At 41.8% G+C, this 15,745-nt stretch overlaps 1 protein-coding gene across 5 annotated transcripts in view; it reads left to right on the forward strand.

Moving 5' to 3' along the window:
- large2 (LARGE xylosyl- and glucuronyltransferase 2) overlaps positions 1–15,745 on the forward strand; it is a 131,557-nt gene that overhangs the window by 32,228 nt on the left and 83,584 nt on the right. For 2 of the 5 annotated variants that reach the window (XM_057839115.1, XM_057839149.1), the window contains exon 1: positions 10,501–10,735. The exons of the other annotated variants lie outside the window; for them this stretch is intronic. The gene's annotated coding sequence lies outside the window, so the exon portion shown is untranslated. Of the gene's footprint in view, positions 1–10,500; positions 10,736–15,745 lie in introns of those variants that run through there. 5 annotated transcript variants of the gene reach the window in all.

Genomic DNA, 15,745 nt, shown 5'->3' on the forward strand with positions numbered 1-15,745 from the left:
GACATAGCTAATGTAGGGGTTCCAGCAGATCATGTCATCGATTAATTCAAGAAATATACAAACACTTTATCTAACATCACATCATTAACTTGGATGTTGAAATCAATATCATACAACTGGCAAACACCATGTTTTGTCTTTTCCAGGCTCTAATTACTGCACACACAGAACAAGAGTTGCCAGTACAAGTGAATTTTAATAAAAGGGCACGCCATTACAGAAAATGCAGGCATGGTAAATGTAGTCCATGCGAGGTATTGATGAAAACTTTATAAACAATTAACAGTCTTGCTACTGTAATGCAACTTCATTTTTGAAATATACGGTGAATGCAATGGCTTCTCGCGTTGAGTTGTTGGCAGAAAGTCTGCTAACATCAGGGAGAGGATGGCAATCAACATTAGCTTTGGCATTCGGTGTTTCAGCTGTTCCTGGTGTGGATTTCCTAATGTAATTGTGAAGAACAATAGATTCTTTGTACCACTGAAAGCGGCTTTCATTCAGGCGCAATTCGTTGAAGAGCCGGTGGTATTCACCGAGCTGGCGGTGCTGTCGAATTTTGCTGTGAATCCACGTCCTGCGCCGGCGTTGTCCTCTCCTTCGGCGAACTTTTATCAGTAAATATAGAGCAGCAAGTCTCACGATCATCGACATCTTCTCTATGCCATTTTCACCGATGCGTCTTACTGGTTTCACCGGATACACAACAAGGGCTAAACCGGAAGTAGTTCAGTCTTGCGGGCTGACTTCTCGAGACCTCGGTGTGAATGCTTTTGGCGACGACAACGCGCGCGTCACGCGTTGTCACGCGTTATTTCGCGGCTGGTGTGAATGCAGCATAAAGCAACTACATTGGCTTGTTAATTCACAATATCTATGCACATTGAGCAATCAGCAGGCTGTTAGCCCAACTACTACATCAGCAGCCCTCCTACTCGCAGCTGTTAACCCCCCTGTGGTGCGGGTGTGAGACCCTTTGCATTCCTTGTATCATCCTTGATGCAGCATGCAGATTAAAGCCTTCGCATGCAGGGTAGGGCGTCCCATCAAAATTTGGCAGGGATTTGACCTTGTAGTGCAATTTCATTGAATTTTTAAGGAACATTGAGTGGCCTCTTTGTGATCTTTTTGGGAGCAGAGATCAGCTACCATCTAGATTGCTTGACGGGAAGTATAAAATAAAGACTACTCCTTTGGTTGATATTTCACACTCTACTCCCATTCTGTCACACTTTTAAAAATACAGTCTTCAATATCGACATTACATAGTCTTCTAAACGCAAAGTGTGAAGTTTAACACGAGGAACTCAGTGTCGTGACTTATTGGTGTCAGAAGCAATTTTCACTGTCGCGCTGAGCCCGAATTACAGTTGGAATCCATAGTCATGATTCTGCCTTGCGGTGAAAGACAACATTAGCGTGGCACTTAAACCTATAGAATAGAATAGAATAGAATAGAATAGAATAGAATAGAATAGAATAGAATAGAATAGAATAGAATAGAATAGAATAGAATAGAATAGAATAGAAAGCCTTTATGGTTATTATACAGAGAATATTGACAATTTAAGCTTTGCCATAATGTGCACCACATAAAACAGATGCAAAACTACAACAAATCATACAGTGGGGCAAATAAGTATTTAGTCAAACACCAATCGTGCAAGTTCTCCTACTTTAAAGAAGATTAGAGGGGCCTGTAATTGTCAACATGGGTAAACTTCAACCATGAGAGACAGAATTTGGGAAAAAAAAACTGAAACTCACATTGTTTGATTTTTAAACAATTTATTTCTTATTTCCAAATTAGAGTGGGAAATAAGTATTTGGTCACCTACAAACAAGCAAGATTTCTGGCTGTCAAAGAGGTCTAACTTCTTCTAACGCGATCTAACGAGACTCCACTCGTTACCTGTATTAATGGCACCGTTTTTAACTCATTATCGGTATAAAAGATGCCTATCCACAATCTCAGTCAGTCACACTCCAAACTCCACTATGGCCAAGACCAAAGAGCTGTCGAAGGACACCAAAGACAAAATTGTAGACCTGCACCAGGCTGGGAAGACTGAATCTGCAATAGGTAAAACACTTGGTGCAAAGAAATCAACTGTGGGAGCAATTATTAGAAAATGCAAGACATAAAAGACCACTGATAATCTCCCTCGATCCGGGGGGACCTAGTGAATGACCTACAGAGAGCTGGGACCACAGTAACAAAGGCTACTATCAGTAACACAATGCACCGCCAGGCACTCAAATCCTGCACTGCCAGATGTGTCCCCCTGCTGAAGCCAGTACACGTCCAGGCCCGTCTGCGGTTCGCTAGAGAGCATTTGGATGATCCAGAAGAGGACTGGGAGAATGTGTAATGGTCAGAAGAAACCAAAATAGAACTTTTTGGTTGAAACACAGGTTCTCGTGTTTGGAGGAGAGAGAATACTGAATTGCATCCGAAAAACACCATACCCACTGTAAAGCATGGGGGTGGAAACATCATGCTTTGGGGCTGTTTTTCTGCAAAGGGACTAGGACGACTGATCTGTGTAAAGGAAAGAATGAATGGGGCCATGTATCGAGACATTTTGAGTGAAAATCTCCTTCCTTCAGCCAAGGGCATTGAAGATGAGACGTGGCTGGGTCTTTCAGCATGACAATGATCCCAAACACGCAGCTAGTTCAACAAAGGAGGGGCTTCGTAAGTAGCATTTCAAGGTCCTGTATGGCCTAGCCAGTCTCCAGATCTCAACTCCATAGACAATCTGTGGAGGGAGTTGAAAGTCCGTGTTGCCTAAGGACAGCCCCAAAACATCACTGCTCTAAAGGAGATCTGCATGGAGGAATGGGCCAAAATACCAGCAACAGTGTGTGAAAAGCTTGTGAAGAGTTACAGAAAACGTTTGGCCGCCGTTATTGCCAACAAAGGGTACATAAGAAAGTATTGAGATGAACTTTTGGTATTGACCAAATACTGTACTTATTTTCCACCATGATTTGCAAATAAATTCTTTAAAAATCAAACAATGTGATTTTCTGTTTTTTTTCCACATTCTGTCTCTCATGGTTGAGGTTTACCCATGTTGACAATTACAGGCCTTGTCTCTAATATTTTCAAGTGGGAGAACTTGCACAATTAGGGGTTGACTAAATACTTATTCTCCCAACTGTATATAAAAATCAGGTTGCAGTGTACACCGATTGGTAATAAAGTGAATATGTGACTACCTTCAAGTAGTGATGTAGTGTGAATATAACAGTGCATATATGACAATTTAAAGTACTCAGACTATATGAGGCAGATGGTTGACTTAATATGACAGTGCAAATGACAGTTTTTGCATAAATATTAATGCAACTGTGCAAAAATGCTATAATGCAAGTATTGCATATGCAGTACCAAGATTATGCAGTACCCATAGTGATACAGATGTCTGAGATCATATTACTGAGTAGAATGTATGTGACAATGTTGTGGAATTAGCAGTGCAATGACAGTTGACATTTCAGTGCAAATTTGGTTTGAGTATGGTGGCAGCTCTCGGAAAGAAACTGTCTCTCAGTTTCTAACAGATACTTTCAGAAAAATCCAAGGACCACCTTCAACTTCTTCAATTGAAAATTTACGTCATTCATCTTCCCACTATAGAGTATGAATCACAACTTCAACATTTCTAGAAAGTGCATTACAAATTTTGGACGTTTTCAAATTTATGGTTGATAAGTCTCCCAAAAATTCTAAATGATGAACTAAAAAAATTGTGTGGTTTGCAAATTAAAAACATAATTTAAAAAAGTGCATTTTACAAAATACCAACAGTGTATCACAAAAGTGAGTGCACCCCTCGCATTTCTTCAGATATTTATATTTAAGTATATCTTTTCATGGGACAACACTGACAAAATGACACTTTGACACAATGAAAAGTAGTCTGTGTGCAGCTTATATAATAGAGTTAATTTATTTTCCCCTCAAAATAACTCAAAATATAGCCATTTATATCTAACCCCCTGGCAACAAAAGTGAGTCCTTAGTGAAAGTTGTCAATATTAACATACAACATGTCAACTGTCAGTATTTTGTTTGGCCACAACTATTATCCAGAACTGCCTTTACTCTCCTGGGCATGGAGTTGACCAGAGCTTCACAGGTTGCCACTGGAATGCTCTTCCACTCCTCTATGACGACGTTACGGATCTGCCGGATATTTGAGACTTTGCGCACCTCCACTTTCCGCTTGAGGATCCCCCAAAGATATTCTATTGGGTACAAGTCTGGAGACATGCTTGGCCAGTCCATCACCTTTACCCTCAGCCTCTTCAGTAAAGCAGTGGTCATCTTGGAGGTGTGTTTGGGGTCATTGTCATGCTGGAACACTGCCCTGCGACCCAGTTTCTGGAGGGAGGTGATCATGCTCTGCTGCAGTACGTCACAGTTAGCAGTGCAACGGTTTGCGGTTCAAAACCGAACCGTACGGTTCGCCCTGTACGGTTCAATACGCCTTTATGAACCGTGCCTTTTTGGTTTTGAAATTACAGTAATTTATTCCGAACGCTTGTGGAATGAATTGGTCAAACTATGTGTGCCTGTGTGTGACGTGAAGCGCAGCTGTGGAGAAATTCCCGCCCCGCGAGTAAATGTCCAATCGCTGTCAAGCACCTGTGTAATAGGAGCCGAGTAATGCCCTCTCTCGCTTACGAGCGAGGTGAAAGTGAAACAAGAAAGAAAACAAAAAAAGTTATGACGAGCGGAGGAGTCGACAGACCGATTATTGAGGAGGCACCGGCTTCTTTCAAATCTGCGGTGTGGCAACATTTCAGTTTCCCCGTGGACTACAATGCAGACGGAGAGAAAATATTGAAAAAAAAAAAAAAAAATTGCAAGCATTGCTTAGCGCTTGTTCCCTATGCTAACGGCAACACTTCTAACATGACTTGGGCACCTCAGCCGGCAACACCCACAGACATCGCTTTCTCAGAGCAGGACAACCCCGAAGATGACACCAGTGAAAACGCACGGGTCTATAGAAGAGGCGTTCCAAAAGCCTTACAATATCAAGTCAGAAAAACACAAGAAAATAACCCACACAGTGGGGATGTGCATTGCAAAAGACATGCAACCATATTCCGTGGTTGAAGATGCGGGCTTAGTTAATTTAATTGCAACGCTTGACCCGCGTTATATTGTTCCCTCGCGGATATATTTCGCCAACAACATAATCCCCGACAATAATGAAATGGCACGCAAAGCCATCGAAGATGATTTCGCGAAAGCACATAGTTTCGCCTTGACCGCTGATAGCTGGACGTCCCGTGCTACAGAGTGCTACTATCTAACTGTGACGGTCCACTATAATTCATACCTGTCAAGTTGTACGGTCTCGGCGTTATTTGTACAAGTGAGCACTGATTTTTAAATGTGTACGCCGTACGTTACGTTCAAAATCTGCACGTTTTTCGTGCATTGCGTTTTTTGGGGGGGTGGGGGGGGGGTTTCATCCGTTTGGATTTGGTCACGCGTTTGGTTTGTAGCAAACGCGATGCTAGGCGGCTCCAATATTTCCTGACTGTGGCCGACATCATACAATCTACGCCTAGATATCTCATGCATATAGAACTACATGCGAAATGACACACGGTAGCGTTAGTAAACAGCCGCCATTTTAGAGCAGTAAACTTCTCAGAAAGGCTCTGTTGTAGTAAAACTTCCGAGCGAACCTAAGCAACTTTTTGTCTAAAATACTCCTAAATTGGCAAAATCTTGACTTGAGTCTATCTTTAAAGGATGAAACAGTTTTGAAATTTTCACATGTCGAAAGTAGACAGAAGGGAACTAAGGCAAAAACGGGAGCAATTTTATCAACTTTAACGGTTGATTCACAACATTAAATGACCTCCAAACATAGCAAAGGTTACTATGGTTTTGGGTTTGTTTGTTTGTTTTTTTTTTTAAATGAAAAAAAAACATGAAAGGTATCACCAGTTACTTTGCCAAGTAACTTTTTTACTACTGTGTGTGTATTTCAGTAGTCAGTCACTACACTTGCCAAAGAGCTAAAAGGCATTTTAACAGTCGAAAATGCTTACATTTTAAGTGTGTATTTCATTTTTTAAAAAGCAAAATAAAGGCAGTTTAAAAAAAAAAAAAAAGCAAAACGCAAACCGAAACCGAACCGAAACCGTGATCCCAAAACCGAGGTTTAAACCGAACCGTGGGCTAACTGAACCGTTGCACCCCTATTCACAGTACATGTTGGAGTTCATGTTTCCCTCAATGGAATGTAACTCCCCAACTCCTGCAGCACTCATGCAGCCCCAGACCATGACATTCCCACCACCATGCTTGATTGTAGGCATGACACACTTATCTTTGCACTCTTCACCTGGTTGCCGCCCCACATGCGTGAGACCATCGGAACCAAACAAATTAATCTCTGTCTCATCAGACCATAGGACATGGTTCCAGTAATCCATGTGCTTTGTTGACATGTCTTCAGCAAACTGTTTGCAGGCTTTCTTGTGTACTGTCTTCAGAAGAGGCTTCCTCCTGCGGTGACAGCCATGCACACCAATTTGATGTAGAGTGCAGCGTATGGTCTGAGCACTAACAGGCTGACCCCCCACCTCTTCAATCTCTGCAGCAATGCTGACAGCACTCCTGCAAAGATCTTTCAAAGAAAGCATTTGGATGTGACGCTCAGCACTTGCGCTCACCTTCTTTGGACGACCAACCCGGGGCCTGTTCTGAGTGGACCCTGCTACTTTAAAATGCTGGATGATCTTAGCCACTGTGCCGCAGCTCATTTTCAGGGTGTTGGCAATCTTCTTGTAGTCTTAGCCATCTTCTTGTAGCGCAACAATATGTCTTATAAGATCCTCAGAGAGTTCTTTGCCATGTGGTGCCATGTTGGAACTTTCAGTGACCAGTATGAGAGAGTGTGAGAGCTGCACTACAATTTTGAACACACCTGCTCTCTATGCACACCTGGACCTAGTAACATTAACGAGTCACATGACATTTTGGAGGGAAAATGACAAGCAGTACTCAATTTGGACATTTAGGGATGTAGTTTCTAAGGGGTGTTCTCATTTTTGTTGCCAGGGGGTTAGATATTTTAATGGCTATATTTTGAAGGGAAAATAAATGAACTCTATTATATAAGCTGCATACAGACTACTTCTCATTGTGTCAAAGTCATTTTGTCAGTGTTGTCCCATGAAAAGATATACTTAAATACCTGCAGAAATGTGAGGGGTGTACTCACTTTTGTGATACACCATATAAAAGAAATCTAAAGTGGCTTGGTGTGTACTTTACTGATCTTATTACATTTGGGCACAGATCGATTTGCACACAGATTGATTGGCGTGTAGCTCAGCGACACAGAAAATGACTGCCAAACGTCACGTAACAGTGCCATAGATTTATTTCCATAACAACCAGGGGTGAAAGTGGCTAGAATTTCTTGCCGGAACTCCCCGAGGTGAAGGTCGCCACGGAGCCAGAATTTTTTTTTTTTTTTTTTTTGGGTAAAACCTCTTCCACTAATGAAATGCAAAGAAAACTGTTTTAGCACAGTTATTTCTATAACACATACAAAAACTGATTTTCATTCAAAATTATATTTTTCAATGGTTTGCAAAATTAAAAGTTAACAAAAACAGCAATAACCCCAACCTCCATCTCCTATTTTTTATTTTCCCTCACATACTAAATGCCAAATCTCAATATTAACTATTTAGGAACATAGAATGTATATTAAAATTGAAGTTAATGTAAACATTTACTTTTTTTTTTTTTTTTTTTTTTTTTTAATAATAAAGATATAAGTAACATACATTCAGAAAAATAAGTACAAATGACATATTATGCAGAGTGAAATGCAATATATTTTGAAGAATGCGCATGGGAGTTCGCATTAAAAAAAAATTGAATTAAGGCAAACGTCAAATAACTTGAAATTTAAACTACAGTGGGGAGAACAAGTATTTGATACACTGCCAATGGGTTTTCCCATTGACTGTGTGTCAAATACTTGTTCTCCCCATTGTATATAGGCAGCTAACCGGTCAATCCTAATCGCTCCTAGATCTTTTTTCTTCATTGTGATACATTTTATAATCTCTAGTGTGTTGTGGTCGGAACTAAATCACCAAAATAAACCCAACTTCTGTTGTTAGTGAACCCTTCTACAAGACATAAAGATCAATAAAAGAGTTACTAACGTCACTCATAACGTAGTAGTACATTCGTCTGCATGCAGTGTGAATTCAGTTTCCAGTGACAGTGTAAACGGATGTCGCAGTGACAGTGTAAACGGATGTCGGTGTTTGTATCTACCCTGTGACTGATTGGCGATCAGCGAGAACCCAAAATAGCAACATAGCACATAACTGCAGACAATTACCAACTTCCAATAATAATTTCAATGTGAATTCATTTACCGGAGCAGTGTTTGCTAAAGCCTATCAATTCTAAGAATACAAATAAGATGAAACCAGAGTAGGCTCACATTTATGGTGATTTTGAGCATTGTGAAAATAAAGGTATTGATTTTTCTTCATGAGTACCTACGTTGTGGAGGTAATGATGAACAAATTTTGTCATCTTATGTTACATACAAAAGCCGGAGGTGGAATGGTGTCCTATAACATTTCCACATCAGGAAATATAATCTTTGGAAACATATATTCATTGGATAGATTGGTTTTTGTGTTGCTGTTCATATGATGCATTCTCATCTTTTTAGCTCTAAAATATAAATTTAAAAGGAAACAAGAAGTGCCTTGGTTACCAACTTCAAGCTTTAGTGGTGTTTAGATTTAAACCTGCTGACCTCGACTCGGGACGTCGTGAGTCCGTGAGGAGAATACTTCAAAGACCTCCTCAATTCTACTGACACGCCTTCCTTAGAGGAAGCTGAGTCTGGGGACTCCAAGATAGACTCTCCAATCTCTGGGGTCGAAATCACTGAGGTGTTTGGAAAGCTCTTCGGTGGCAAAGCCCCGGGGGTGGATGAGATCCGCCCGAAGGTCCTTAAGGCTCTGGGTGTTGTGGAGCTGTCGTGGCTGACACGTCTCTACAACATCGCTTCGACATCTGGGACAGTGCCTCTGGATTGGCAGACCGGGGTTGTGGTCCCCCTTTTTAAGAAGGGGGATCGGAGGACTTTTTCCAATTACAGAGGGATCACACTCCTCAGCCTCCCTGGTAAAGTCTATTCAGGGGTGCTGGAGAGAAGGGTCCGTCGGGAAGTCGAATCACGGATTCAGGCGGAGCAATGTGGTTTTTGTCCCGGCCCTGGAACAGTGGACCAGCTATACACCCTTAGCAGGGTTCTCGAGGGTGCATGGGAGTTCGCCCAACCACTCTACATGTATTTTGTGGATCTGGAGAAGGCGTTCCACCGTGTGCCTCGGGGAGCCCTGTGGATGATGCTCGGGGAGTACGAGATACAGAGCCCCTTAGTAAGGGCTGTTCAGTCCCTGCACGACCGGTGTCAGAGTTTTGATGACATGTTCACATGCAGTGAACGAGTGAAGGCCGTGTGGCCTTCTCGGTGGACAGGGAGTACTGTCACCCACAAAATGCAAACCACCCCCTTATTAAAACGTTTGCCATGATCCCAGTATTTGACATAATATAAAACACGCAGCTCACTCACCTCACAATGGGCCCACAGTTGTCTGACTTATTTTGGCAATTATCCGCGGTTAACGGGAACTTTTTGAAACCCTAAAAGGCTCACACCCTCTCCTTGGTACACATTAAAAGCCTGCAGATTATAGGGCTGGCGTGATGCAAAAAATAAACCAAAAAAATCCACAAAATAGGCTGAATCGGCAGTCGTTCTGCATGCTATAGTATTGGCTGTATATTGAAGATGATTATCCCTCTGTCACATTCGCAGTGTTCGTCAATCCAGGAAGTCACACATTTTCATGGCACAGAATTTAAAAAATTGAATAAATATATCAATCGTTTCCACACACATCCAAGCGGTCCATTTCATTCAGGATCATAAGATACCACGTGAAATATGAAATAAACATGCTTTTTGCTGCAGTGCTACACACTGTAAGTCACAATGGTAAGTGCAGTACTTCAGCCATCGTTGCTTTAACGAAACTACAATAAAAACATGCTTTCCATAACAGTTTGACTGAGAGGCTTGCAGGAATTCTACTGTATAGAGAAAAAAAAAAGTCAAGACACCTGTGGACATGATCGCAACTTAAAGTTTTTTATTTCGTCTCCCAAAGACCTTGCATACCACAGCTGTAAAAGAATTCCACAAAGTGCACATCTTGTATTACTGACAATATGCAAGGTGACACTTCTCCTTTCTCCCCGTTGTTTCTCTTTTTTCCACCAATCTCCTCCCATTTGTCAGAGGATCTGAAATGAGAACAGGAGGGTGGAGAGACGGCTGAAATCAGAGTCCTCCTCTCGGAGGTGGAGGCGATTTATAGCATGTTTGCGCATGAGGTGAAGGAGTGGGAGGAGCGTTGGAGAAGAAAGGAAAAGAGAGCATTCAGCAGCAATATAGGATGAAGATTTGGGTCAAAAGTTTTCCGACTGCAAAATAGAAGATCGATGGAGTTTATTGTTTGGGTCCAAGACAAAGTGGAAATTAACATGTAATAGCAGGTAGACCATGTGATTCTGCCTCTGCGGCCGACTGAGCATGTAACTACATGTTGGAGTTGTTCCAAACATTGGAGGGGAAATACACAGGTAAGGACAAAGTTTACTTCACGCATGGTAACGTTGTTGCGTTGTCACTATTAAATGGAGTTGGACAGACTTTCCTCATTCCATTAGAGTAGATGACTGATTACCATCTTTGAAACATCCAAGAGTGAAAGTGGTAAGAATTTCTTGCTGTAATTCCCTGACATAACCTCTGTGAAGTTGGCCTCCCATCAGACACAAATTTCTATAAAAATGATGTCAATCGTTTGTGCTGTAAAAAGTTCCTTTTGTAGTGCCGTGGTTTTTAAGATATTTACAATTCTATTATAGGTCAATCTGAGGTCAACCGGCCCCCCGTTTTGATTTAAAATTGACTAAATGGTGTCGATCGTTTATGCTTCGTTTGTGTTGGTTTGTGCTGTAAAAAATGTCATTTAATTAATTTCGAGTGATGACTTCACACAGCCCCCCATTTATTGCAGAATGGACCAAGATGGTGTCATTCCTTTAGGCCATATTTGTGCTGTAAAAAAATTGTTTGTGGTCCTATTATTTTATAGATATCGAGATATCTTTTCAGTATCCAACTCCCGCGGCTGACGGAGCGTACCAAATCTCAATAACAGAGGGGTGTCCCAACAACTAGCACAAACGTAGCACAAACAAATGGCACCACTTTTGGTCAATTTTGCAGTAAAATCGACTTCCTGCGTGTTCTTTTTAGCCAAGTTAGGTGTACACAAACCAAGCTTCAAATCTAACAATATCCATGCTATAAATGTTATGACAACAATTTACAATTATTTAGGCCATACTCTTCACAGCACGGGCAATTGTCAACATAACCACAGGTGGGACTTACAGTAACTTTTGCGAGTTTCATCCCTCCGTCTTCTCTGGCCCCAAAGTTCCCACTGCCTTACAAATTTTGCTGCCAGAACCCGAATTTCCCATAAGGGTACTGGCCTGTTGCTCCAGTTGCTGTTGGTCAACCTGGCTGACTGCTGGTGCTGTTGCTGGCCCGGACTCCGGGTGGGGCTGAACCTAACCCGCTGCTGCCACGGTAGCAGCCTCCTGCCCCGGCTTGGCTGGCTGTCCGTGAACCTGGCTAGCTGCTGCGGCGCTAGCCTCCTGCTGCACCCGTTACCATGATTGCTGCAGCTGCCCTCATCGCCGGTTGTTACTTTTCTGACTCGTTTTGAACCATCTTCCTTCTTTTCGAAAAAAGCAAATTTTTTGGCATATTGAAATGCTGTTTGATCCTAGCTGCTTGCTCTCCAGATGCGGCAAATTTGCAGTTTTTTTAATTTATATGTCAAGGGTGAGATTTGTTGGTCCAGGTTTTCAGTACACCACCAAATCTCCGACTCTTTAAAATGACGTTAAATTTTCATTTTCAACATGCAATTCTTGGGATTTGTTCTGTAAATGAATTTATGCATATTATTATTTTATTTTATACTATAGCCTCATGTCCGTAACTATGCACGGTCCCTTTAAGAGACGCTGGGAATGAAGAGCTGTGAGGTAGTTGGAAGTAGGGATGCAACGATTCAGTTAAGTCACGTTTCAGTATGATTTTCGATACAAGGGACACGATTTTCAATTCGATTCAATACATTTAATGCTCTGAAACAGAAAATACAAGTGTTATTATGTTTTTTTTTATTTTGCTAACAAGCAAAAATCACAATGCCATCATATAAACATGCATTATAGTGCACAATATTTATGTGTTTACTTCTTACTGATCTGAAGAAATTTTGTATTAGAGTACTGAGAACAATCTTTACTGTTTGTAAAGTGAGGCGGGGCACACTGTTGATTGCTGCTGCTCTCTTAGCAGGTATGTTTACCACATGAGCAAAACATCCTATTTGTGGTCCGAGTCCATTTGTGTTACGTATTGAATTAACAATATTTACAGCATTATCTATAGTCACTGCCTCACTGTTATTGATTGATTTGGCCTGCTTAATTTCCATTCAGTGATTGCGGTTTTTAATTCATCGATGTAGTATATGGACTACGTGTCCCATAATCATTCTGGGCTCACGCAGCTAATGGCATGGGATCTAAAGTAGCACATCTAGGTTGCCTCATGATGATATCTAGTGTTTGTGGGCGAGTGTTGTCGGGCATTTAAAAAAGTTAACAAACGCCACAGAAGTCACGTCTGCTCAGTACTGCACAACACCAGCATTTGACAATTGACTTTCATAAACAGGGTGAGTTTGAAGTACAGCGCTCTTAATTTGCCACTCATTGTTCATCTTGTAACCGTGAGCTAGTGCTCCATGTCCCAGGGTCATAAGCTGCCTGTTGTGAAAGTGAGGTAATTCGTAGCGGTCATGTCGGCAACAATATTTGGCGGACTTTGTTGTAGGTATCCGTAAAGACAGTCTTTGTTAAATATGTACCAGTGGGGATAGCATATCAGCCCACCCAAAATGCTGCCAAACAACGGATCTGTACGACATTGAAACTGGCAAGCCGCCTCCTTAAGTGTGTGTCTTACCTCACGAGCAATGATGATCCTCGTGCGCCACAGCTCCCACCTATCAGGCAGTTTGGAGGAGGACTGGAGGAGGGGAGCTGCAGAGTTTGTTATGTTAAGGCAATGCTGCGCCGGACATTTTAGCGAGAGAGACGAAAAAAATAAATCCGGAAAATACATTTTGGGAGCTTTTCATTTGGATCGAATATTTTTGCGTATTGAATCGAAGACGGCGTATCGAACGGTTCAATGTAAAACCAAGTATTGTTGCATCCTTAGTAGGAAGCAAGGGGGAGACGGGCGAAAGGCAAAAGTTTGCGGTTGAATGTGGCGGCAGTCCGCTGTTATTTTGTTTATCGTTTTCCTATTGTTGCCACAATAAAACGGAGAAAGCTATCAACGACTCCTCTCCTTCTCCCCCCCCCCCATTCGGGGCTATTACAATACATCTTTTAAAAAACGTTTTTATATTATTATTATTTTCTATACATGAGAGGTGCTGTATCCGCCCAAATAAATCCTGGAACACAAGGAGGCCAAAATGAAGAGGTGCTGGAGCTTGTTCCGGTAGGATACGGCACAAATTAACCCCTGCCTGTATGTATTTTGAAGCATACACTGTAAAAAATTTCAGTGTAAAATAACGGTAAAGAGCTGGCAGCAGGGTTGCCATTTATATACTGTTTTTTTACAGTCTTGGTAATGTAAAAATATTTCACAGTAATAGTCCATTATCCAGAAAAATTGTTGATTGCTGTATTTATAGAAAATACAGTAAAAGTCTGTCAGCAGGATTGCCATTACCAGACTGTTATTTTACAGTCTTGGTAATGTAAAAATGTTTTACAGTAATAGTCCGTAATCCATAAAAACGGTTGATTCCTATATTTATAGAAAATACAGTAAAAGTCTGTCAGCAGGATTGCCATTACCAGACTTATTTTACAGTCTTGGTAATGTAAAAATATTCAACAGTAGTAGTCTAATCCAGGAAAACTGTATATTCCTGTATTACCAGAATTCACAGTAAAGAGCAGGCAACTGAGGAGCTGCAGTGCACTGCGTTTTTAACGATATACTGTTTTAACGGTATTTGGGAAAATGACTTTACAGTCTATGAATGCATATATTTCCGTCTAGTACAGAAAAAAATGTTGATGTCAGGTGCGAAATAGAACAGGTTTTATTCCATCGTGTTGGCAGGCAGTGAAAACGGACAGGAACTGGAGAGATGGTGCAGTCGGGTCGTGTAGGTCAGGTTGAGCAGGCTGGAGATCTGCCGTAATCGGGTCAAGCAGGACAGGTTGAGCTCAATGGAGTGCTGGCATACTGTAGTCTGGTCAAGCAGGACAGGCTGAGCAAGTTGATTGGGCTGGAACTCTGGTGTAGTCGGGTCAGGCAGGCAGGCTGGGTCAGAAGTGGTGATGGTCAAGGACAAATCCCAAATTACCCCTAAACAATATACTACAATTGTCCAAACATTTCCACCGGTGAGTCAAGCCATGTGCTTATGGCCGCTGCTGGGACGTTTCATCTTTTAATTCTGCTGCTTACCGGCTGCCTCTCTGGTTATCTTTTGCCAACGTCTCCAGCTGCACAGGACTGCAAGTGTCAATAGCCAAACCAGGCTGCCAGCTTCCTTTTATGCTTTTATAGCTCTGGGTTGCTCATGGGTTGATTGGCCAATCTCTTCCTGCTGTGCATCGTTTCCATAGTGCTTGCATGCCGGTTATTTTCCTGTTCACGCCCTGGTTGTCTGCTCAATGCTTTTTTGTTGACGTTAATCAGGGTTTGACTTCACAATGCGTGAAAAATCATTGTCCATAATGCTCCCATTCTTCGCATGGGTTCTTCAATATGAAGAAGTAAGAGTTTGTAAAAAGAAAAAAAATTACTAATTTACTAATTTACTCCAAATGTAAACATTGGTCTCATGTGTGATGTGGGGACAAAGTTTGTCGCAGCCAGTGATGTTTCCACAGTAATTCACCGCCATACCACTAGATTGGTGTGGCTTTGTCTTTGTGTGGTTTTGGGGGACTCTTGTCGAATTCCTTTATTTTCCACCGGTCATTGACAGCAATGGCAATGGAGATGAAATGTGTGCATTTGCAGCTGTAGCTAATTATTATTAAACAACAAATGTTGTCAGTACAAATGTTGAAGTCGTTTGCGAATGTTTGAAAACGGTGTTGTTGTTGTGCTGAATCGGAAACAATGTTCTGAGCGGACCAATCACAGTCCTTCAACGTTCACGTCAAGCGCGTTGACGTGATGTGTAGTCAGGACTTTTTGGAGGTTCATGTCAGGCTATGGTGTAGGGCAGGGGTGGGCAAACTATTCTACAAAGGGCCACAGTGGGTGCGGGTTTTTGTTCATACTCATCATGAGGACAACTTGTCACCAATCTGGTTTCTTACAAGTGCAATCAGTTGATTGCAGTCAGGTGCTTCTTGTTTCCACTGAAACCTCATTGGTTAAACTGTCTGTGCTGAATCAGTTGGAACAAAGACCAGGACCCACTGCGGCCCTCGAGGACCGGTTTGCCCACCCCT

The sequence above is a fragment of the Corythoichthys intestinalis genome, chromosome 1, assembly GCF_030265065.1.
Source record: "Corythoichthys intestinalis isolate RoL2023-P3 chromosome 1, ASM3026506v1, whole genome shotgun sequence".
NCBI lineage: Eukaryota > Metazoa > Chordata > Actinopteri > Syngnathiformes > Syngnathidae > Corythoichthys > Corythoichthys intestinalis.